Source organism: Cylas formicarius, unplaced genomic scaffold (assembly GCF_029955315.1).
Source record: "Cylas formicarius isolate icCylForm1 unplaced genomic scaffold, icCylForm1.1 PGA_scaffold_5__7_contigs__length_24384050, whole genome shotgun sequence".
Lineage (NCBI taxonomy): Eukaryota > Metazoa > Arthropoda > Insecta > Coleoptera > Brentidae > Cylas > Cylas formicarius.
The window spans coordinates 4,123,186-4,149,015 of record NW_026844341.1 but is presented as its reverse complement, the minus strand read 5'-3'; the positions used below and the strand labels follow the sequence as shown (position 1 = coordinate 4,149,015).

Genomic DNA, 25,830 nt, shown 5'->3' with positions numbered 1-25,830 from the left:
ACCTATGTGGCTTTTTGATGTTAGCCTCTTATTTTAGATACTGCTTCAGAAAGTTTCCTATAGTTGGTAATCCATTCACTTCCTCTTTGTATTCTTGTTGGTCTGTTCTTATCTGCTTCACTTCCTGTTTTATGTCTCTTATCTGCTGCATTTCTCCTTTAATTCCTCTCAATCTTCGTTGGTGCCGGTCGTTCTGCTCGGGGTTCTATTGATATTAGGTTCATCTCTTTTTCTTTTCCATTCATCCGTTGTATTGCCGTCACTGTCCATATTTACTGAGCAATTATTATCTTCCTATGTTTTACACAATTATTTGCAAGACCACTCTGTTCTTCCTATCGTACTATCGGAAAGTTTATCAGTATTCACCGCCCAAAAAGTCGTCGATCGGTCTACCTGTCGAACCTTGACCTTTATCGGTGAATCCGGATTTTCTAGATTTAATATTATTACTTGCTCAATTATATACTTAAAATACTAATCTTACATGGTTTGTCTTCACGATGCTTTGTCCTACACCATATGTATGCACTGTAATCACTTAGTCAATTTATTAGCTCTTAATTCTCCCGAAATTTGAAGTTAATCACGGAGCAATAATACAACCAACTTTAACGTTGCTGATCAGGACCGGACTATATGCTCAACATATAAAGTGTCAGTTTTTTATGAAACTAGCTGTACAAGGACATCTGTCAAAATTTAAACACTTGTTTTCTGGTGTCCCAGAAGCGACTGCTCATGATTTGCAGGGCTAAATAATTAGCCCATTGCCATTTCTCACTCGACACATTTTTACGAGCTCCGGCGCCGTCCGACTGCATTTTTCACTGAAATCCATCTTGAAATTACCAGCTAGGAACTTTCTTAGTCCATTTAGTTTCTTGTGCTCGTAGCCAATCCTAACGGGAGTTGGAGGGGGGATCGGGGTGTGCTTACGCCACGTTTTTGTTTCTTCTGGCGTCTTCCACTCGACACTGGGAACTGTATCCTTTTATTATTAAAGTAAAAGAGCCGTTTGTCATTTTCTTGCAGTTTTCTATGTAGACCAACTCTTGGCACATACCGCGCGGCGGATGGGGAAGCACGCTGCGTCACGACGGAGGTCGACGTTCGCCGGAAAACGCGGAAAATGCGCCAACGTCGGCGAATTTAAATTCCCGATTGCTCCGGAGGAGTTAAACTTGGCGGGAAAGATAAGCCCAAAAGCATCGACTTTATATTTTTGGATCGAAACCGGTTCTAATCGAAAGCCTACCGAAAATCAAATAAAATATAAGTGGTATACTTCGACCAGAAATATAGTGCTTTAACAACCGACCCCGTGATTAACTTTGCCTACTGTTTATTACTACAAAACCGCAGTCCCTTATTTTAATCTATCAACCTGCACTAATAATCGGGATAGTATGAGCAATTATTATACATAAAAAATTAGTACAAAGTAACAATTTATTAAGTTCAATTTAATTAAATTAATTAATATTTAATTAAATTTCTACATGGTATCATTATTATAATATATTATGATATATATTATCAATATTAATATAATGTTAATAAAGTATCAGTCACTATCGCTGCTGTCGTCACCTAGTTCAATGATTCAACTCTCTACTATTTGTTCTCGATAAATATTTTCTTCTTTTATTACTCGTTCTTCACAGTTAGAGCAGCTTTGTACTGATATTTTAGCTACCTCATGCCGAATTCCGTTTATGGTACTATCACTAAATTTTGGTGCAATGTTATTTCTTCTTATATGTGTTTTCAACTCAGACCAAATTCTCTCAATCGTATAATGGTACGGCGGTAATCTCAAGATTTCATGTCCGTTTTGTTGTGCTATAGAATCGATTTTGTAGTCTTTATGAAAATGTTTTATTTTTAATAATTAAGAAAGTTATTTTTCCTACTCCCGTTTGTAAAATGCCTAATTACAAACTGATCTAGCCCGCGGGAAGCCTCACTTTACCACTTTAGTTTCTTGTCCCACGGATCCGAGCCGTTTCGGACATTTCCAGGATATTACCGCACGGGTTTGAGAGCAATCGGATGTTTTCGGAGATATTTCCCACGCCTTGAATTGTTACGTTTGTCAATTCGGACTATTGCCACGTCTCTTTTCCAGTGAAGGTGGAGGGGAGACCAAAGCAATCCTACTATACTTTGCTCACTTTGCTTCCGATTGAAAGTAGTAAGTATAGGGCCCAAGCAGCTCAGTTTCTCAAAAAAAAAAAAAAAAAAAAAAAATATATATATATATATATATATATATATATATATATATATATATATATATATATATATATATATATATATATATATATATATATATATATATATATATAAGGTTGGAACAGGAAAAACACTATAATTTAGTGATAGTGACTAGTGTCCTTGCTCATTAGCCACCAAACAAGCTCACAAAGTTAACAAAGTTCTTGGCAAATAAATAATAAATAAACAAGATAGGCACGTCAGTTTAAATCTCCATATATTGGCTACTGCACCAGATTCTCAATCACGGAATATAACCAAAATACATTAGACCAAGAGCTCCAAGCTGAGAAACTGAGTATACGTCAAATACTTAAGTACACCATAAACACAGGAAGCTTGGTTACGATCAATCGTTTACAAATAATTATCAAAAAAAAATGTTTCTATAATTGGGTACTTTATCTTTACTGAGCTCTCTAATTTATATTGATGTTTAAAAATTGAAATTTGTATTTAATAGTTATAAAATTAACCGAAACGTAAATAAAATGGGCTTATCTGTTCTCCTACAGTTACCAGCAAGCTCTAGGACAGCTGTTCTGTATACTGCCTACGGGTTCACCTATCAGTGGGATATGCACGAATGCTTATCACTCTTGCACGAGGAAATATGCACTGCAACGTCCGGAACCGAGTTAACTTGAAGACTCGGTAATTCTTGGGTTGCAGAATTCAAAACACCTGCCGTCCACGAAGGGAAAGAGGCACCAAATCCAAATGAACCGGAACTAGGGAACCCGGTACCAAATTGGAAACTAAAACCAGACCAACAATCAAAAAACAGGTACCAAAAGAAAAAACAAAATAATGAGTTGCGGTGATCATAATTACTTGCAACGCGTGAAATAAATTGTGAAACTTACGCCTGATGATCATGGGTGGCGGTGAAGAGTGCCAGGTGCTAGGTTGGTTAGCTTTAATCCAGCCTAAGCTGTAATGTTGGGGACGTCCAAGCAAAATGCTACCAACAAAACGACGATCCGCAACTTCTATACGATTTCAATCCGGTTTAATCATCGAAAACTACGAGATGCCACAAACTTATTCGGATTGAAATCTTGCATCCACTTGCATCGGCGGAAATCGTAATGCAAAAAAAAAAAGACCTATGGTGCTGGCAATACGATGTTCGGTTCCGACACCTAGTGATGTGAAATATTACCTAACTACTACCCGCTATTATCAATAAAAACCAATTATTACGCAGTAGTAACGTCTTAGGAAATCGAAGACGAACGTGGGCCAAAAATCGAGTACTTAACTGTACTAATGGCCGGGTGCATTCGCGTTGACAGAGGATTGAAATATAACCTCTCCAAAAAGCAACAAGTGTAAGTAAATGAAAACAAGGGACAAGAATAATTAGCAATACCAGTAGTTTTGATGTTTAGGTTATTAAAACATTCGATAGGTAGTATCCGAGCGTTATTAACCTACATGTAAGAAATATAAATCGAAGTAGCCAATGACAAATTGAACCCGTTACACTATCAATGTATGTATGAATGTATTCGTGTTGTTTTGCAAAAATGTACCCCAAAATTAACGGTCGTAGAAAAATGCAACAAGTTCGGTAAATTTTTTAACTCACTCGTTTATTAAACACTCGCTCCGCTCGTGTCAAATAACCTCATGAGTCAAATGTCGTTTACCACACTTGTTGCATAATATACTATTTTCTACTCCCGTCTATAAAATACCTAATTACCCACCGATCTAGCATACGGGAAGCGTCACTTTACGATATCAGTTTCCTCTCCCACGAATCCGAGCCACTTCGGAGATTTCCGGGATTTTACCGCACGGGTTTGAGACCAATCGGATGTTTTCGGAGATGTTTCCCACGCTTTGAATTTTGACGTTTGTCAATTCTGACGGTTATGTCAGTGAATGTATTCGTGTTGTTTTACCAAAATGTCCCCAAAAACTAACGGTCGTAGAAAAAGTATAGTATGCAACACGTTCGGTAAACTTTTTAACTCAGTCGCTTATTAAACATTCGCTCCGCTCGTGTCAAATAATGTCGTGAGTCAAATGCCGTTTACCGCACTTATTGCATAATATACTATTTCTTCTTTATTTGAAAAAGTATTTGGAATTTTTCTAATTTGGGCAGAAAGATGCGAGGCATTATCCTACACAATAAAAGGATTTGGCGATAGTTTTGGTAAAAGTGTATTTTCAAACCAGTCCTCAAATATTTCCGCGGTCATGTTTTCATTATAATCCACACTTGATGTTAAAATAAACGCTTCTACTTATTAGAAAATACCCAGCAGCATCAATGCTTCATCAAATTTAAAACGCTCCATTTACGTTTCACATAAAAATTTCAGGTTTCTACAAATATTCGTTACGGTCCATCTCAGGCAAGACGTATTTAATACGGACTAAACATCTGTCCGGATGGCTTTAACCACGGTCCTGCTAAGGTCTGCGGTTAAGGTACTGTAAAATACTTAAAACGTTAAAGCAATAAATGCACTATATTTCTGGTCGTGTTATAATAAAGTTAATTTTGAAGGAATAATTCAGAATTTCTGAAAAATAGGTTAGAATTTCTGAAGAATCGTTCGGTATTTCTGATATAGGTCTCTCGTAAGGGACAATGCCAGCGACATGAGTCAAAATTTGTGAAAAATAGTCGGAATTTCGGAAGTATACAAGGTATTCCATTTTGGAGAGTTTTACGGGTTATTTTTAAAAATGGAGACTCGGTTTACGCGAGTTTGTGCTACTTTTTTGTGAAATTAAAGATGCAGTCAATAAAATTATCATGTTCTTCTTGGTTTTTGAAATCCAGGGTGAAATCCAAAATTATTGATTTTGCTACCATCTTCGTGTCTCTGTTGTCTTATAAGTTATTGACGAGTTTAAGAAGCGTTCTGATAGGATTTTTAGATTCCAGTGGCGTAGTTTAACTTGCTCTGAACGTTTATTAGTTATATTTAAATAGAACACCTTGTATATTATTTTTTAAATTGGAAATTTGGAAATCACCTAAGCTTATAAAGCTGTTCTGAAAATTAAGCTCAAAATGATGACAAGAGACTCTTCACTTAATTTCGAAAAAACGGGAAAATAAATATTTTTTTAAATTATATCTTATTAATCTGAAAAATATTAACAAGGGTAAGGTTTTTAAAGGGATGCTAGTCTGAAAATAAATCTACTTAGGCACTGATCCTTGATTTAACCACGTCTTAGGAGAATATGGAGCAAAGAGAAACAAATGTGTTAGGGAACATGGAAGCAACGAAGTTATTATCTTGCAAACACATAAAACAAGCAGTAGGGTTACCAAAATCTACTGCCCAAAGAATTAAAAATAAATACAAATACCATCCACACAAGTTTAACAGTGTTTAACATTTGCAATATGACGATGCCGAGCCTAGGATGCAGTTTTACCACTGGTATTTGCAACTAATACGAATCGACGATTCTTTTGGAATGCTTGTAACATGGTCCGACAAGTTTTAAATCGCCATATAATATTAAACGAGGAACTGATCCACAGAAAACCACCATTTAATTTTTAAATGGGGCCAACAAGGACGCTTTGGGATTGGGGCGTCGTGTTACAGCAAGTAGGTACTTAGACATTTCATTATTAGTCGAAGATATTCCCTTAGTAAGCAAAGTGGTGCCCCAAGTCATAACTTTTGACTTTTAAGAACATTTTTAGACGACAACTTTCGTCAAAAATGAATAGGTAAGATGACCTCCATGATCTCCGGATCTTTCAGTTTTAGATTTCGTTTAATGGGGATGTATAGCAAATAAAACATGTAAAACACGATACCAGTCTGTGGCGAAAATTCGAGGGGCAATTGATTCAACTTTCGAAAATCTACGGAGACCAATAATTCTTTTAAATGCCATCAAAAAAATATGTGAAATGTGGTAGTTTTGTATTCGAGAAAATGGTCTCTTATTTGAACAACAGTTTTAGGTATAATATTATGTTAATATTCTTTAGATATAATGTCATTTCGTATTAATTTATGTAATAATGGACTATAATAAGTAGAAAATTATTACAAATAGTGTTTCATAATGTATAAAACACATTTTAATAATTGAATTTTAAAGTATTGAGTGGCCTAGTGCTACAAACAAAATATGAAAAAAAAAATTTTGAGTTTGACTTTCAAAACAACTTTATGCTAATATATATTTATGAAAACCTTAAATGATTTCCAATTAATGTAAAAAATAACATACGGGGTGTTAAATTTAGAAATATATATGTTTTCTTCACGTGAAACTACTTCACTGGTGCAGAATGATTTCTGACACTTTCAAGGGCTTTTTCCACTTCTTCTGTTGTGACTCTTGTGCTGTCATGCCGATTAAGGTACATCTTTTGACAATAGTTTCTGAAGTTGATCAGTGCAGGACGGTCTGCTTGTAATGGTGTTGCTGTCTCATCGATTTTCCTCCAGAAATTCTCTACTTCTGACACTGGCAGCGGTTCGTTTATGTGGAGTAGGCTAGAGGGTTTTGCTCTGAAAATGTGGTGATCTCTGATGCATCTAGCTTGTTTATTTACCTGTTTTTTATAACACCCAATGACCTTATACGGTGTTTGATCATGAGAAGCACTTTCCTGTTAAGTGTGTGGTGTTGCTGTTGAAGTTTTACAGCGTTTTTCCTCACTTTCTCCGAAAAAGGTGTGTTAGTGGTGAGGAAATCTTATACACTCTGTATAAGATACGTCCGCTGCCTAGCCAGGCAGATTTTATTGACGATCTGTTGTAGTCGGCGTTCGATTTTCTTGATACTCTGCCGGAAACAGTTTTGTGGCAGCTCGATATACAGCGTTAATAAGTGCCAATATCAGCATCTTGTGGAAGTTCATCCTGTAGCTCAGCGTTTATACGTGCAAGATCTTTTGGTTTATAACGAAATTTGATACTGATCTTAACTGTTCGGTCCATAGGGTCATCGTCGTTAAAGGGACAGCAGGAGGACCACAGGAGGAATTTGCAATTGATTTCGTAGAGGCCGTGGGGTCCTGGCATATACCGATCTTCGGAGATATGCTGTAAAATCTCTAGGACATTGTTTTCAGAGATTTTCAGAGGGCGTGCATCCTCATGTTACCCATCACCCCCATGCGAACGGGGTGGATTGTGGGAATCTTGCTCTTTCATTGTTGCCCGTAAAAATGTGAGAAACCATAGCTGCTTGCTAACCTAGTGCTCCTGGACGGGCAACGGTATTGCGGCCAAACTTATTATTATTGTCCTTATTATTATCATTATTTTATTGATCAACTAGTCAAGATCAACATTTTTATCTTCTTTTTGACATTTGCAATGGCTTGCTCAAACTGTAGTTGAAGACCTTTCATTTTCAATTTGGTTATCTTGCTACAAATCCTTTCCCTGGAGCCCGTGTAAGTTCTGTAGGATTAAGTTATCAATACTTATACCATATCTGTCATGTCTTCCATACTGTATATTATGAAACGAGGTTCAATTTCAATATTTTTGGTGGTTTACAAGTGGATGATTTCATTCCAACAAAAGTGCTTTTTGGTTATGCTTTCCATAGGCATATCAATAATAGTATTTTTGCAGTCGCCGATAGTTAAGGAATATTGGGACATCTTTTCTTTGCTGCGAATGTTGCCATTTTATTCCGCCTTTGAATGACACCGAAATTAAGGTCAACTGAATGGATTTTTCTATTTTATTAAACTGAAATATTCTATAGCTAATTTTTCAAAGAAACTTCCACAGGCTACTGTAATACTTTTTACAAAACTTCTGGATTCCTCCTGCGTCGGTTTTTGCTGAGTCGAACTTGATTAGCAAGACGAATCCAGAAGTTTTGTAAAAAGTATATTCTATAGCTATTTATACATACAAAAAATAATATTTGTGAATGTACCTGTGGAGCAACTTTTAACATAGCTAAAATATCAAAGCTCTTAATTTGGAACAAACTACACCGTGTGTGTTAATGATAAAAATAGTACATAAATATTGAAGCAGTTTTATTGGTTATTGTTGTTGCGTGCAAGTAAATTGATATGTGCTACGAAGGCGAACCGATTTCATTTAATCGAAAGTTGGACATGAATTTACACGTCTGTAAATTACGCGCGTGACGACCTGGAATTAATGTATTTTTTGAAGTAGTCCATTATTCACGTTCCTTCAGCTGGACTCTTTTTTTACACAGCAGCAAACATGTAAGTACGCCACGCCCTTCAAGCTTATGCTCAAAGCCTTAAAAAGAGTTCACTGGAGTGTTTTTCTTTAAAGTAGAACACAAAATTATCGCGCAAACTTAAAGTAGAAAAGAATAAAACAAAAAGTATTTTTTATGCTCTGGATATGATACGAAGGTACTATTAGCAAGCTATCCACGATGTACCACAAAACAGATAGGTCAGCAGCGTAGTGTAATATACGACAGCCACTCCGTGTTTCGTGTACTAGTTCGTGCAACCACTCTTCCGTGAAGTAGAGTCTGCCATTCCTTGCCGAGATCTATCTTAGAATATAGCTGTGCAGTATGGTCGCTTTATTTTTCTTTTAAAAGTGCGGCTACGATTCCCAAGCATGGCTGTATTCCAATTTATAAATTCATAAATCTCTTTAACTACTTTCATTCATACTTTCATTCATAAAATAAAATAAATCTCTTTAACTACTCATTTAGATGCAGTCTTTTAACCATTAGCGTTTGACGCTAACAATCATTGTGTGAATGGTATTTCTGCCATACCTGACGGCGTCAACTTTTCAAGACCTTAAAAAAAGCAGAAGTGTTAGAGAAACTGTTACCTTACAAAAAAGTTTATTGAAATTACTTCTTTGCGAATTGAGCAAATTCGTAGGTAAGAATAATTGCCCAGTGGTTCTGTCAACGCACCAAAAAATGTTTATAATGTCAAACTCTTAAGTGATATCATTTTTTATAATTATGGACATGTTTGGTTTAACATTGTAAAAATCTTGTAAACCAAATCACTATAGATTGACATTGCTTTAGATCAATTAAAAATGTATGTATATTTAGTCTGTAAATTGTATTTCATATTTAATATTTAGTTGGGTTTTCCTTGTCTAAATTAATACCTACATGTCTGGGGGATATTTTTTTTAATTATTTTTGTAAATACAATGTTTCGGTTTTATAGAGATAAAAATCTCGTCTATTATATGTGTCCTAAAAACAAATTGAAGAGCGTGTTTATAGTGCGCCAATGTATTCATCCACAGTGAATTTCCCGAAAAATGTTCGGCATAAAATGTACCTTTTGACTTTTGAAATTCGCTCCCATTCTGCAGTTCAGAGAGCCATTGTCCGATGCTGGACAGCGCACATTGAAAGGGTTTAAATTTAAAAACAAAATTCCATTCTATGCCGTAAAAAGCTCTACAACATTTTCGCATATAGCACGCCAGCAATAGCCGCGCATTGACACGAATAAAAGTTTTTTTAAACAATTTTACACAATAAAAACCTAATAGTTTAGTTATATAGGATTTGTGAAATTCTAGAAACATTAGTAAATGAGTGCCGCAGGTTTTAATTTTAGGATCATTATTATTTTTGTGTATATTTGATACAAAAAAGTGAAGATAAAGGAAGAATCGTACTCAGAATAGTTTACGACCTATTTTTTTTTTAACTTAAGCGAACAAAGACATAAAAAAAACGTAACATCCAAGATAAACACTGTATAAATACCGCGTACTTTTCATTATTAACAAATAAAAGAATAAAACGTACATTCTAAAAACTTCTGACAAAGAAAATGTCTTTTTCTCGAGTATTTTGCTTTTCACTGAAAATCATTGTCGTTTTTATAATAAATTCTTTTGGCTGTTGAGATAATCTCATTGATTTTGTCTCTATAGACTTAAGCGTGTAAGCCATATCATGAAAATATGTAAAGATAAGTTAATTTTCTGATTAAGGAATATAGTGTTATTTAAAATATTAGAGCAGATTATATTACTGAGACACTAAACAAGACAAAATTAGTTTCTCTATGAATTACTGTGTTTACAAACAAGAGATAACCTACAAAGTACACTGTCGGTGCATTTGTTGGTTTTAAAATCGACGTAAACGAGATTCAAAATCTTCTTTCCAGTTCTAATGATTCGATACCATCATAATTCGGATATTTTCTTTTTTATTTTACCTTACTTGTCATTCATCATGAAGCCCCAAATTCAAAAATTCAAGGTTTAGAAAGAAAATCTTATAACTCCACAACAGTCTCTCATTGTGTCAATTTGTTGGGCTTTTTGAAAGAAAATTCCACCCTCTCATAATAAAATTAATATTTTTTATGCCAAGGTCTCGTGAGCTTAAACGTAAAAATATTAATGAATTTAAAATTTGAGCAGCAAGGTGATTATTTGCAATTCGGCACGAATTCACTATGAGGTTCGATTATATTGTCATGCAGCAATTTGTATACCGTTTTTAATCATTTTACGTAAGTTTAATATTTTCTTTTCATGTTTTATTAGTACTACTTGCACATAGAAAATTGAAATTGAACAGCTGATTGAACTTAGCTTACGTTGCCTTATTTATTTATTTATTTATTACAAGTTTGGGTCGCTTACAGTACTTAGTGCCAAAAAAAAAATAGCAACCACAATGTTAGTTCAAATAGGTGGATTTATACAAAACAAACATAAGTCGGATGTAGAACATTATACAAAAAGAGGAAGATATTTAACACTCATACACTAACTAACTTGATATATCGTTTAAACTGCATCTGAGACATTGAAGAGATGTCGAGGTTAAAATTCGAGTTAAGTGTAATATATGAATTTTGCATTCTTAGCAAAGGGGAATGCTGCCCTGTGCTGGTTCTACTAGATGGGATTTCAGAGGTTAGCGTATCTTAAATCTCGAGCGGGAATTCTAAAGTTAAGTTTCGACAAAAGATATGGAGAATCAATTTTTGAGTTCGTTATTTTGTAAAGCATACACAAGTCTGCCACAGTCCGTTTATCTTCGAAACTAAGTATTTTGAACCGATTTTTCATTGGGCGATAATCTCTTTCTTCTATGCGAGTGTGGGTCTTAAGGGCGAGAAATTTTAAGAATTTATTTTGAATGTTTTCTATTCTGTTGATATGAACTGCGTAGCGTGGATTCCATATAATAAAACAAATGAAACCCAAATGACCAAACAGGAGAACATTTTTTATTTTTTAAAAACTGAATATAGATGGACCAGAAATGCCTGAAGATCACACAAATGACCTATGCTAAAATATTATATATATATATATATATATATATATATATATATATATATATATATATATATATATATATATATATATATATATATATATATATATATTTATATATTTACTTGAATAAGAAAATAAAGTAAGGAAAATAAAAGTAAGTACCTATTATTAGAAAAAATATACCATATACATTCGTCTCATCATTTGTCGTATTCTTCTTTGTATATTTTATGAAAACAAATCAAATAAGTTTGTATTCCTAAATATTTACAGATTTATTGGAAAATTTATGTCAACAAACTTTTGAAATGTAAATATTTATTGGCCAAAACAATACTTTTGCGACTTCATTTTGTGATGGATAAGAAATCTGTGTTATTTTTTTGTTAAGTTTAAGGTCCCGAATTTTCATTCATGAAAGGATATTTAAATTTTAATTGTTAACTAACTTTCAAAGAACGCAAAATTATTTTAGGAAAAATTCTTAGGGAATTTGCCCCAAGAGCGCACAGATTTTGACGAAACTATTTGCTAATGTCATTACAAAAATCTTACAATTTAAGTGTCTTTCTTTTAACATGTTCTAACCTTAAACCAATTTCTAATGATTTTGAACCAAAGTAATTTTGAAGTAATTTTTTTTTATCGAATCAAAATCTTCACGCATTTCGTCCACTTTAAATACACACACGACTTTAACATAATGTCAAATGTCTTCAAATCAACGAATTCTTTTTAGTGGTGTATCATTTGTGATATTGAAATTCCTTTTTACAACTTCTGGTACTTTTATTATGATAAATTTGTGTTTCCAATTAATTTGAAAGACAAACGTTTCTAACAAAAAGATTTTAGAATTACTACTTTTTAATTAAAATTAATGGACCTGAGAATTTATAACAATTATATATATAAAGGCAATTTTGTTATATTGCTGGAAAAAATATCTGGATAATCAAAGTGTCCTTAAAATCACTTTGTAATAAACTGAAATAGAAAATTTAATGGAATTATATATGTGGATGTTATGTTTATATCTAAATAATTTTTAAAGTCCTAAAATAAAGCCAAAAACATCTTCCAAAATGGAAACCATTGATGAAAAATGGTGATCTAGTAAAATACACAGTTTCATCTCAAAGTTTCTGTTCATTTATTATACTGTTACATTTTGTTTTACATATACCTTTTAACACAGAAGTAGTTGCAGTTTTTTATATTTACGTTTTATATAATGACTATGTGCACTGCAATATTGACGCCAAAACTAATTTCTTTACTAACATTAGTCGTTTGTTTTTCTGGTGTTCCTAACCTATCTCGCTCTTGATTACGGCGTGAGACTCACTTTGATTCGTGAAACAATTTAAAATACACGCACTTACTGATAAATTTAGGTCACAACTAGCTAACACGTCGGTTTTCTAATTATAATTTCAAGCTTTCACTCTTTCCTTCGTACCTTCATACATACAAACAAAAACTGACCAGTTCCGACTCGTTGATTACGAGTGGTGCTGGGAAAACAAAATCAACAATGTTTGCTGGCAAGAGTGAAATTCCCTGGTTTTGATAGAAATGCATAGATGCAAATCGTTTAAGGCAAGAGCCGTGACTTTACCATAAAACAATAAAATGACAAAAGAATGCAGGATTTGAACCAACAAACTCAATTTCCTTGGATAGAGAGTAAAGCAATTGGATCAGGTTAAAATCGGCGGCTGATAAAAGAGAAAAATGGCAAGAAACCCATTACTTTGTCAAAATGCGTAAATTTTTATCGGTGGAATGATAAAGATATTAAAACGGAGACGAGAACTGTGCACCCCTTGAGGAACATCCTGTATTTGCTAAGATAAATGACAACATACTAGAAGCGCTTCATTAATGAGCTTTGAAACGACATAACCAATTTAGGATTCAAATTTCCAGAAGTTTGCAATGTCTCAAAATATTCTTTGAACAAATTTGATCTATTTTGTTATTTCGAAGCAATTTCCTGTTTTCCAAAGAGCGAATTTGGATTTTCAAATATTACAGTGGACCAGTTTGTTACTTATCTTTATAATAAAAAAACATATTCCTATAGATATGCACGGAAGTATTTTAAGGCAACTCCCAAAAACCATAACTAATGTTGCTATATAGAAAATAACCCCTTTTTACAAAACTTCTGACTTCCTCCTGCGTCGGTTTTTCCTGAGTAGAACTTGCTGACACAGGCCAGTTTCAGTTAAGCTTTGAAGAAGCCAGCAGGATGATTGGCGAAACGTTAGCTAGTTCGACTCAACAAAAACCGACGCAGGAGGGATCTAGAAATATTATAAAAAGTATTACAGTAGCCTGTGGAAGTTTGTGTAGAAGATCAATAAATTAATTTAATTACTATTTCGCAATCTCGAAAAAATCTGACGTTTTCCTAGAAGTTCAACAAAATTATTGAATAGCCCCTTAGGCCACCTTGAAACCGTCGGGAAGATATAAACTACCCCTAATAACGAGATACCATAAAATTGGTTTTATTTATTTCGGAATTTCAAAAAAATCTGAATTAGATCATTGAAGAACCACTTAAAATAGCTGCAAAATGATGTATTGCTCAACCGCCTTAAAAAAGTCGACAAGATAAAAAACTATCCCCAAACATGAAATGCCCTAAAATTTGTTTTACTTATTTCCGAATCTCAAAAAAATCTGACTTTGTCCCATATATTCAATTATACAAAGAACCACTTAGGAGAGCTTCAATTTGTGCTCAAATGTCGTCCCCGAAAGCTTTTAATGAATGGCTAAATAAATATAAATATGAAAAGTAAAAATAAAACAAGTCTGAATAACGCAAGTATCCATGATCGGCGGACGTGTCTTTGCAGTTAAATTTAGAGTCAAAAACCCAATCTTTACGACCACACTATCGCAAAGCAAAAACAAAAGGTAACTCTTTCGTTACTAGATCATTCTTTCGCCCTTCCTTCATATGCTCTTCCCCTCCTTCCTTTCTTCGTCTTCATATCTTCCTTTATCAAAACAGATCTGCGTGTACTAATTAAACAGTTCTTAAAACCGTTTAATCATAACTGACAAATATCACAATTGCTATTATGCTGACATAATAGCTGACATTATAACTTTTTACACACAGTGATAAACAAAAGGCAATTTTTTCTTCTAAAATAGGTAGTTGCTATAAAGCGCAGACAACCACTACAAAACGACGAATTTATAAAGCTATTGACAAGCTTATTTACAAATGGGATATCATTGCTATTCGAAGATTTTCACTTTATAGAATACCAAACTGCAATAATAATGATGTGTAATGGTCTGTTGAACCTATAATTGACTGCTGTGATAAATCTTTTTTGATCGTTTCCAATTCTAGCATCATGTTTCGCGTATTGAGGATTCCACACCGAAGAATATTGAAGAACCGGTTTCACAAGAGAGTTATAATAATTAATTTGTGGGCATTTCATTTATGATGGTTTCGTGGTGGATGACCAATACATCCTTTTTTGGCTCTTCAATGGTCTATTCAATATCTGGGACAACATTAGATTGTTTCGAAATTCTGAAATAAATGAAACGAGTTTTAGGGCATTTCTTGATTGGGGTAGTTTTCTATCTTCCCGACGGTTTTAAGGTAGTGAATGATATATCTATCATTTTGAAGCTCTCCTAATTTCTCTTTAATTGAATATCGGAGAGAACGTGAGATTTTTTTGAGATTGCGAAATAAATAAAACGAATATTTGGTTACTTCATTATTAGGGCTACTTTTATATATTCCCGAGCGTTTCGAGGTAGCTGAGATTGCTAAATAAATATGGCGAACTTTTGGGTATTTCATAATTGGGGATAGTTTTATACATTTCCGATGGTTTCAAGGTCCTTGAGTAATACATCATTTTGAAGACGTCCTAAGTGGCTCTTCAATCGTCTGGTTGAATCTCTGGGACGTCAGATTTTTTCGAGATTGTGAAACAAATATAACAAACTTTTGGGTATTTCATTATTTGGAGTAGTTTTATATCTTACAGACGGTTTCGAAGTGGTTGAGTAATACATCATTTTGAAGCTCTTCTAAGTGGGTATTTAATAGGCTAATTGAATATCTGGGAAAACGTCAGATTTTTTTGAGATTGCTAAATAAATATAACGAACTTTTGATTATTTCATTATTGGGGTAGTTTTCTATCTTCTAGACGATTTCAAGGTGGTTGAGTAATACATCATTTTGAGGCTCTTCTAAGTGGGTATTTGATAGGCTAATTGAATATCTGGGAAAATGTCAGATTTTTTTGAGATTGCTAAAGAAATATAAAGAACTTTTGAGTATTTCATTATTGGAGGTAGGTTTATATCTTCCCGGCAGTTTTAAAATCGTCGAGCAATTTTTGAGTCTCTCCTTAGTGGCTCTTCAATGACCTGGTTAAATATCTGGGACAACGCCACATTTTTTTGAAATTGAGAAATAAATATAAAGAATTTTTAAATATTTCAGTTTTGGTTGAATCTCGGTCACAACGTCAGATTTTTCGAGATTGCGAAATAGTAATTAAATTTATTTTTTGGGGTGACGCGAGTGGAAAAGGGGTCATTTTCTTTAAAGCAATATTGAATATGGTTTTTGGGAGTTTCCTAACAATATTTCCGTTCTTACTTTCTCAGCATATCCACAGAAAATCCGAACCCAAATCCTAATCTAACTTCGGCCATATTTTGGAAGGCTAACTTTGAGAGTGACTCATCATACCTGAAACTCATCGAGCTCAAACTGCTGAATATTTTAAAATATATCAACAAACTATAAAATTTTTTAATAAACTTTTTCTCTATGTCAGCTATATTTCAAGATGGTATTTCACCCATGTCTTCGGCAGGTTGATGGTTATATGAAAATTAACTAAATAAATTAAATAAATCCCAAGGAACTTACTATGAAGCGGCTTTGAAATAAATTGGTATGATATCCTGGCAGAAATGGTAGTTTCAAAGTTTAGCTTTCTTATTCCATGGTTTTACAACCCAGGGGCGACTGTTGCCGATGTTTTGTTAGCTCGTTAGGGGCACCACAAAAGGCTTCTCGTCTTTCTTAGTCTTTGCGAAGCCCGTTTTACCATCCGTGTACCAAGATATCTTTCGACACGGCTCGCCTATGAAAGCTGTAGTGGGTGCAGCAAAACTACGTCGATGGAGCGTTATGTTCGCTGCCGAGCAAGAAGATTGTGCCATATTGATAGTGCGCAGCCGACACTTGCGGGTCCGGTGCAACTAACCGTTGTAATTTCCTTCCGGTACCGACCAACGTACTCAAGAGTCGAGCGAGCTCATCAACACATGAAGGGATATTACACAGCATCCTTGCCTTCACCTTCTTCATCATATCTGGATCTTTATATAATTCTGATGTACACCGTGTGCCAAATAAAACGACCCGCAATACTATATGGAAACCCATAGGAGATGCGAAAAAAAGTTTCGTACAAAAGTTTCTTGGACTCGCCTAAAGATTTAATATATAATAATTTTGTTGATACAGGGTTGTTGATAGGGTGTAAAGTGTCCCCTGCGACATCGACTTTGTTATTTTAAATGGAACACCTTGGTTAAAATAAAGGTCACTTTGTTAAGAAATTGCTATTCGAATTTTGCATAGTTTAGGCAGAAATTGAGGTTATGTGTTTTGTTTCATATTTTGATTGCCCCATATAAAATGTGTTGTGACGCTACTGACCCAAGGAGATGATGCACTATTCTAACAGTTTGACAGATGCGCCTCAGCTTATTCAGGGTGTCCCAAATAGGTGGTGCCGTTTTGGCGGATTCAATTTACAAAATCTGAAGATTTTCAAATGGAACACACTATATTTTTATTCAGATGTCAATTCTAGGAGAAAAAATTTTTCTTACCTTTTAGGGTATTCGAGGTTTAAGATAACACCCTTATAAATTCTTGTTGAATTTAAAGCTGCCCACATTGTGAACAATGTAGATTTAATAATACTTCAGAATTCATATATAAAGAAACATTGAATGGTTAATTATCTAGGTTACCAAATAACTAATAAATATAACAAAAATAATTTCGGTACATAAAGTTTAGTTAAAAATGTTCCTCTTAGAATGCTTGTTTCATCTGGCATCAAAACAATAAAGAAATATCAAAATATTAAATATGTAGTTGCTATAACATGACAATCTTTTTTTTACGCATTAAGGTATAAACAAACTTTGACATTTCTGTTTTTTTTTGTTTTCCGTATTTCTCTTTAAAAAGTTCATAGTTTTTTGTTCGTATATATTTTATTTGTATTTTAAATAAGTTATAGTTTTTTGGTTAACCTATAAACTTTAATTATTTATTTTTGTGATTAGGTATTTTCAATCAAGCTAGATAAATAACTATTTAATGTTTCTTTAAATTTGAATTCTAACGCTTTATTAAATCTGTTAACATGTGTAGTCTAGAGTCCATTTTTCTATTGTTAGCAATAGGCGTTATTCGTATATCTGAAGTTTTATATCTTTAAAAGAAGTAATATCGTGTCTTTGCTATTCAAAAAATACCTAATATTACCAACAAGTGACTTAATGTGGGCAGCTTTAAATTCAGCAAGAATTTATGTGGGGATTATCTTAAACCTCGAATATCTTACCTTGTTTTTTGTCCTAGAATTGATATCTGAATAAAAATGTAGGGTGTTCCATTTGAATATCTTGAAATTTTGTTAATTAAATTCGCCAAAACGGCACCAACTATTTGGGACACCGTGTATAAGTTGAGGCGCATCTGTCAAACTTATTGAGTAGCACGTCATCTCTTTAGCCTGTGGTTAAATTTTCATTGCGATACCTGGATCAGTAGCGGCACAACACAATTTTATATAGGGCAATCAAAATATGGAAACAAATAAACACAAATAACCTCAATTTCTGCCTAAACTATGCAAAATTCGAATAGGAATTTTTATTTTAGCCATTGATTCCAAAAATATTGATATATACAGGGTGTCCCATTTAAACTAACATAGTTCATGTCGGAAGAGACACCCTGTACCGACAAAATTAGGGTCTATGCTCAGGCATATGCAGACGACCTTGTGATAATGACGCAGGGGACGGACGTGAGGAGGATGCAGGGGCTTCTGAACGGGGCATTGGCAAGATTCTCACAATGGTGCCTGGACAGCAAGTTGGCTGTCAATCCTGGCAAGGTGGAGATGGTTATCTTCACTAGGAAAAGGAAGATGGAGTGCAACCTCAACATTTCGATGGATGGGGTGCCTCTTTCTGCAAGCGGAAGTGTCAAGTACTTGGGCGTATGGTTGGACTCTAAGTTGACCTTCCAGGAACATATAAGATCAAGGACCAGGTCGGCCTTTGGAGCTCTGTGGGCGTGCCGGAGAGCGGTAGGGGGCACTTGGGGCCTGGGGCCGAAGATCATGCAGTGGATCTACGGTACCATGGTGGTGCCTATGCTCACGCATGGGGCAGTGGCATGGTAGCCGGGGACCAAAAGAGCGAGAGCAAGGCTAGTTCTTGACAGACTGCAGAGATTGGCTTGCCTCTGCATAACGGACGCCATGAGAACGGCGCCCACGAGGGCCCTGGAGGCTCTGGTGGGGCTGCCCTCTCTGGCAGATCGGGTGCAGATGGAGGCGGCCAGGACAGCTGTGAGGCTGGCGAGCTGCGGGCTCTGGAGGGAGGGAATCTTCAATCGGGGTCCGTACGACATTTTAGAGGGCTGTCGCGGGGATCGCTGGGTCATGGGCATGCCGAGTGACGTCATGATACCCGAGATGAACTTCTTTGATAAATTGACCTTTCTCTTTCCGTCATGGGAAGATTGGAGAGAGGGCAGAGTCGGCTCCTGGGATGGACTTGTCTGGTACACGGACGGGTCCAGAATGGGAGATCTGGCCGGAGCTGGAGCGTACTGCGAGACAACGGGATCCAGCTTGTCGGTCCCTCTGGGTCAGTACTGCACTGTGTTTCAGGCGGAAATTTTCGCTTTATTGATGGCGGCCAGAGATGTGCTTCGGCTCAACTACGGAAGCAGGAGAGTCTTCTTCTGCTCGGATAGTAGGGCAGCACTCATGGCGCTGAAGTCAGTGCGTACGCGCTCCTTGTTGATAAGGGAGTGCAAAGGGGTACTGAGGAGGGTGGCTGAGGAGAGAAAGGTCACGTTGGTCTGGGTCCCGGGTCACACCGGTATCCGGGGCAATGAGGCAGCGGACGCCTTAGCCAGGGGGGGCTCCTCGCATAGGCATATAGGGCCAGAGCCCCGCTTGGGGATTGCCCCGTGTGTGAGGCGGGGAGCTCTCGAAGCCTGGGCGAGAGACCGGGCCGCGGGGGGCTGGAGAGGTGCTCCGGGGCCTTTCCTCGGACCAGGGAGCTGCTTAGACTGACCAGAAGGGAGTGTAGAGCACTAACAGGGGCCTACACAGGACATTGCAGGCTTAGGAGGCATCTTTGCTTGCTAGGCATTGGAGACGACCCGGAGTGTAGGTGGTGCATGGAAGGGCAGGAGACCCCGTATCATCTGCTCACCGAGTGCCCCGCCTTGACATGGGCAAGATTGGGAGTCTTCGGAACGGCCCTGATCGATCCGGACTCAATGCACGGTATTGGGCTAAAGGAGTTGCTGACCTTCTATAGGAGGGGCGGCATTCTGGACGCCCTTTAGAGCGGCCTGGGGGCACAACGGGCCCATCTGGTGGCCTAAGTGCTTGGACGCCCGCGAGGGCGCCCCCCTTTTAATACCAATACCAATACCAATACCAATACCGACAAAATTAATTATAATATTTTAAATCTTCAGAAGAGTCCAAGAAACTTTTGTACGAATCTTTTTGTCGTATCTCCTATGGGTTTTCAGGTCGTATAGTGGGTCGTTTTATTTGGCACGCGGTGTACTATAGGGTTTCCCACAGGTGCAAAAATCTTTTTCTTTAAAAAAACCTCTCATTTTCCGTTCGTTAGCTTCGGCCAGGTTTCGCATCACATATTCGAATAGCTCAAATAGTTGCTAATCTTATCTGTAGACGAACTGAAACAAACATGTTGTCGTATACAGGCGATGAACCCACAAACATCAAAAACGCAGCTTAGCAATTACTTGGTGTGGCAATTCGTACTACTTTAAATTTGCTTTTCATCTTGCACTGTATCAAGTGATGTTATGAATGTGAAAATGACGATAGTTATGGGGGTTACAACACATCTCTTAGTAACACGTACCAATACAGCTCGCTAGGTGGTACTGCACTCTTCCTTTAGGTAAAGTTGTAGTACTAAAGCCATTATGATCGTAAAAATAAATAAACAGCGATTTGAAGTTTGAAGGGAAAGGATACATTGCTGGGTTGATTATTTTGTCTTCGACAAACGAAACCCCATGTTATCATTTTATAGTCTATTTCCTTCATTTCAAGCAGTCATGAGTGAGCAACTAAGGTCACTGATGGTATTTTGACGTTTGTATGTTCTGATAGTCGCGTTACTCAGTGTATATTATTCGTTATGTTTAACAACTTTGTACCGAACAACTAATGCCGCGTGTATTAAGCATTCATTGCGATGCACTCCGCTCGTGACTAAAGTGGCGTGTATTAAATTTGTTGCCTAATATACTATTGTTAACATGAAACTACGCTGGAGTTTTTTCATGTTCTAACTTATCGACTCGACAAAGGGCATTTTTCCGCCTCGCTCTTATTTTCCGCGGGATTTTGTCGCAATTAGATGTTCGGACAATGAGGCTAAAGCTATATAAATGCCACCCATTGTTGTTCCGGGACCGTTCCGGATCGGAATTACTCCGGAGTAATGTTCGGGATAGGTTCTTGGACCCGGTCGCAGACAAAGGCGCCATTCCCGTAGGATTCTTTCGCCGGAATTTTTTATGACGCGCTTCGGTGCCCGACTTTCAACCAACGGGTCATCCATTCGCAAGGAAAAATATTACCTTATCGATAGTAATTAGTTCCAAAAAAGTTATTTACTTCATTAAATTAATTTCTACGTATGGAAACATTGGCAGACTTCTGAAACTCGATTTTCATAAAAGAAAAAATTTTTTTAGTAATAAAAGAGTTACGGGGTATCAAGATCAAATATTCTCAGTTTTGGGTTTTAGCCAATTTGGATTCTGTGAGTAATTTGCACAACAAAAGTGTTTACACATTTGTCTTTACCTGTTAAAGTTGTTTTTTTTTCTATGAACAATTTTTTTTTAATGAAAAATTTTATTGAAAAATCTACAAATTGATTTTTTTCATATTTTTTCAAAGTATTTTTCTTTTTCGTATATCGTAATTTAAAAAAAAATATTATGAAAAATACTTAGATATGTGATATAAGTATTTTAGATAATAACGTTTTTTTAAAATTTATCTTACTCTGCAAAATTGATCGAAAAAAAATTGTCACAGTAAATGCCGTTATAACATTTTAAAACCAATTAAAGTATAGTTGATTTTAATTCAATTTATAGAGGTAACTGACTTAAGAAATATAATAAAAAATTGTTTAAAATACTTACTGGAATTTAAAAAGGGTAATAAACATAAAAACTGTGTATCAACTTTGATGTCAAAAATACTGCTTAATTTCCCCTAATTGGCCGTAATGGTCAAGTTTCAGGTAATTTTCTTCAAAATTTCCTATTCCTGTTCTATCTGCAGTGCGTTCCTCTCACTATGGCCAACACGTTAAGCTTGTACAACTTCCGTTCATCACTAAGAAAATGAAGAAAACCCTCGAGGAGATCTATAGGGAGCTTGGATGATTGCTCCACCTTTATTGAGAATTGAGATACATAATATACATAGTACAGAGTATGCAATACTAAAATCTCAAAGGGCGAAGTCTAGTTGACTGAGTCAGCTACTCAACATTAACCCAACACAATTAATCTATGTATTATACACTTTCTTGACAATACCATTTATAACAAGAGTAACTGTAGTAAAGAAAAATAAAATATAAACAAAAGAAAAAGAAAGTAAGTAATTATGGAAATAATCCTGTGACTAATTAACACTATATTTATGTAATAACACGAATTTATTTTTTTTCCAAACACTTTTAAAGGTGATAAGGCAAAGAAACGTCTATCACGATTAAAAGTTTTTGCCGTATTACAGGAAAACCCCCGCACATAAAGAGCAGATCTGTGTTGAGGCACAGTTAACATATTCTCCCTAATATTTACATTGTGAGTTTCACAGAAAAAAACTACTTACTTCTCTTTGAAATAGGGAGGGCTAGGAGACTTTAAGATTTTGTATATTAACACAGCGAATAGGAATTCAAATTCATTCATTTTCAACCACTGCAAAAATATAATTTTAGGGAACACGTGGGCATATTTCCTTGAGCCATACACAAACCAAAAACAATTGTTTTATATTTTTTGAAGGCGTCGATGATCAAGGAGTGTTAAACGTGGATAAAGGCAATATGACAATGTAGACTCACACAGAGTTTTTTTCTAACCTTAAAGTTCAATACATGCTTATTATCATATAGAGTTTTAAGTAAAATATCAGTTCTTTCACTTAAATTTGAAATGTGCTCACTAAATCTTAATGATATGTCCACCATTACTCTTAAGTTTTTGGCCTTGTTAGCAAACGACAAGGGTTTCCCAAGATGCAAGTATCTTTTCAAGAAGCGCATTGCACAGTCGTGAACAAAGGGTAGCACCTGAGTTTTCGCAGCGTTTAACCTTAAAGAATGTCTCTTACCATAGGCAAAAACCTGGTGCAAATCGAAATTAATATGTGGTTCTACTTCATCATAATGGATCTGATCAAAAATGTAAACAAGCTGGATATCGACTAAGGTTTGCAAAACTGCGGCGCGGTACTAAAATCAAATAAATACAGTAAAAATAATAGCGACCGCAAGGCACCCCTGATATAACTTTAACAACATTTGACACACCAGCTGTCGTCCTAACAACTGGCCTCCTATTTTGCAAGTAGGTGCAAATGGAGGCCAGTGGACCGTCAGTGTCCAAAGTATTGCAATTTAGCGCATCAAGAGCTCGTGAAAAGTCGAGTATAATTCGTATGGTCGCAAGTTTGTCATCTAAGCTCTGAAAAATTCGATCTTTCACATTTAACAAAACCGTTGCAGTACTGTGTCCTGGACGGAAACTTCAAGGAAAACTGATAGGATTTCAATATTTAGTAAGATAATCGGCCTTAGATTATTAAGCGATTCAGGAGAACTTACTTCAGGAATGGAATCCACAACAGCCATCTTCCAGCAGGCTGGAAAGTGACCATTCTCGAGGCATGAATTTACTATGTGGGTTATATGGTGAATTACTATGGCTATACTCAGTTTTAACATTAAAAGTGAAATTCCATCAACTATCTAAGCATTCTATCTAGGACTATAGATAGCCGAATCTATTTCGTCAGCTATAGGGAAGCGAAAGTGAAACTCAGCAGCGTTAGGTTGTGTAGACTGATCAATTCAGCATCTGCCTGTGTATCCGCCAAAGCCGGAAGAAAATATTTATTTAGCGTCTCACATTATTGCTTGTTATCTGGTAACTCCGGTCTTGGTTGAGTAAAAATATGTGCAGATTTCGTTTCTATCGAGTCGACGCATCCTGAGACTCGGAAAACTGAAGATACGCGACTTTTTCACGCCTCTACGAGGATAATGCAAAATTACGAAGGTGCTTATAGGTATCCCAATTTCAAACTGATTTATTAATTTATACTTTTGAAATGCTCTATCCCACTCTACGAGCATCTGTAAGACAAGGAGCATGAGGCTTACTGAGTCTCATCGAATCTTTAACCAAAACTATCAATATCATTCAGTAGGAGAAAGCGGAGTTGTTGGAATGCTTGTGAGAGCTCGCAAAACACGTGTGTTCAACATGCCATGATCTTTCACATACAATATATTATTTATGAAAATAGGATCCAGAAGATTCGTTGCGATTGTGGGCTCATTCATTACACTGGTTGGCAATGAAATCCTCCTTTCAAAAATTTTGTTTTTTTTTTCAATTTTTTCACTCGTCAACGTTACAAAAAGTAAATATACATACAAAATGAGTTTCAGAGAGTTTTAAGAGAAAGGAGGGAAGTGCCGAAGGTGATTTTTATGGTAGTAAATACGCGCATGCGCAGAATTGATTGTGACACTTCAACAGTTCAGTGGTGAAAACTTTTAATTGTTTACCTTTTATAACAAATATTCTGGTGAGTTTTGCATAAAGTTCATGTTCTCTACATTGGATTTAAGTATTTGTTGTGTAGTTTGAGTTTTTTTTTTATGTAGAGCCAATAAATATAAAATAGAAGTTTGAAAATTGTTTTAAAATTAATTTTATGTGATTGTAGGTTACAAAATGCCATGGACTTGTAAAAATTCTTCAGATTGTTTTTGCTACATTTGTGGGGAACACATACTAAAAACACAGCGACATGTCATGACCCATCTGGTTAAAACAGCTTATAAGCTATATTTTGGATTTTCTATCGATGAGCGAGATAAAAAAAAGTTGGTTGCCAAAAGTATGCTGCAATAGCTGCTCAAAAACGTTGACAGGTTGGCTTGAAGAAAGTCACAAATCCATGCCGTTTTCAATACCAATGATTTGGAGTGAGCCTCAAAATCATGAAAATGATTGTTATTTCTGCATGACATCTGCACGAGGATTCTCGAAAAAAAATAGAGATAAGATTGTTTATCCGAACGTCCTATCTGCAAAGAGACCAATAAAGACACTCCACCTCCAGTTCCACCAGTTAATGAGGAGGCTGAAAATAAAAATATTTCAGGTCTACAATCTCAATCGAGTTTTGTTAATATAATTTAGGATTTTTTACTGTAAAACTCAAGCCGCCACATTTTTTTATTTCCTTATAATAATTTATACTTTAATAATATTGTTTTTTGATGAAATAAATATTAAATTAAAAACCTACGTGTGGTACTTATTTGTATATCAGATTCCGTGTTTAGAGCATAAAATAAGATGAATTCATGCATGAAAACAAGGAGAGAAAAAATTTTTTTTTGCAGACCACTGTTATCTATCCGCCATTACCATTATCACAGTGAAAACAGCTATTGATAGATTTTGAAGGATCCAATTAGTTTATATTTACATCACCGACAATAACTGTGCAGGCAAATGTTGGTTTAACTTCAGATAAGAATGTATGATACGAGTTCACATTAAACACATTTTTTTAATATTTAAATTAATCGGCAAATTTTTAATGTGACTTCAAATGTTATGTATTCTATTCTATCG

At 35.6% G+C, this 25,830-nt stretch overlaps 1 protein-coding gene across 2 annotated transcripts in view; it reads left to right on the top strand.

Annotated features, from left to right (window-relative positions):
• The window catches only part of LOC132702139 (chondroitin sulfate N-acetylgalactosaminyltransferase 1), a 464,298-nt gene that overhangs the window by 70,998 nt on the left and 367,470 nt on the right, over positions 1-25,830 (top strand). The window contains exon 1 of one of the 2 annotated variants that reach the window (XM_060670592.1): positions 8,374-8,488. The exons of the other annotated variant lie outside the window; for it this stretch is intronic. The gene's annotated coding sequence lies outside the window, so the exon portion shown is untranslated. Of the gene's footprint in view, positions 1-8,373; positions 8,489-25,830 lie in introns of those variants that run through there. 2 annotated transcript variants of the gene reach the window in all.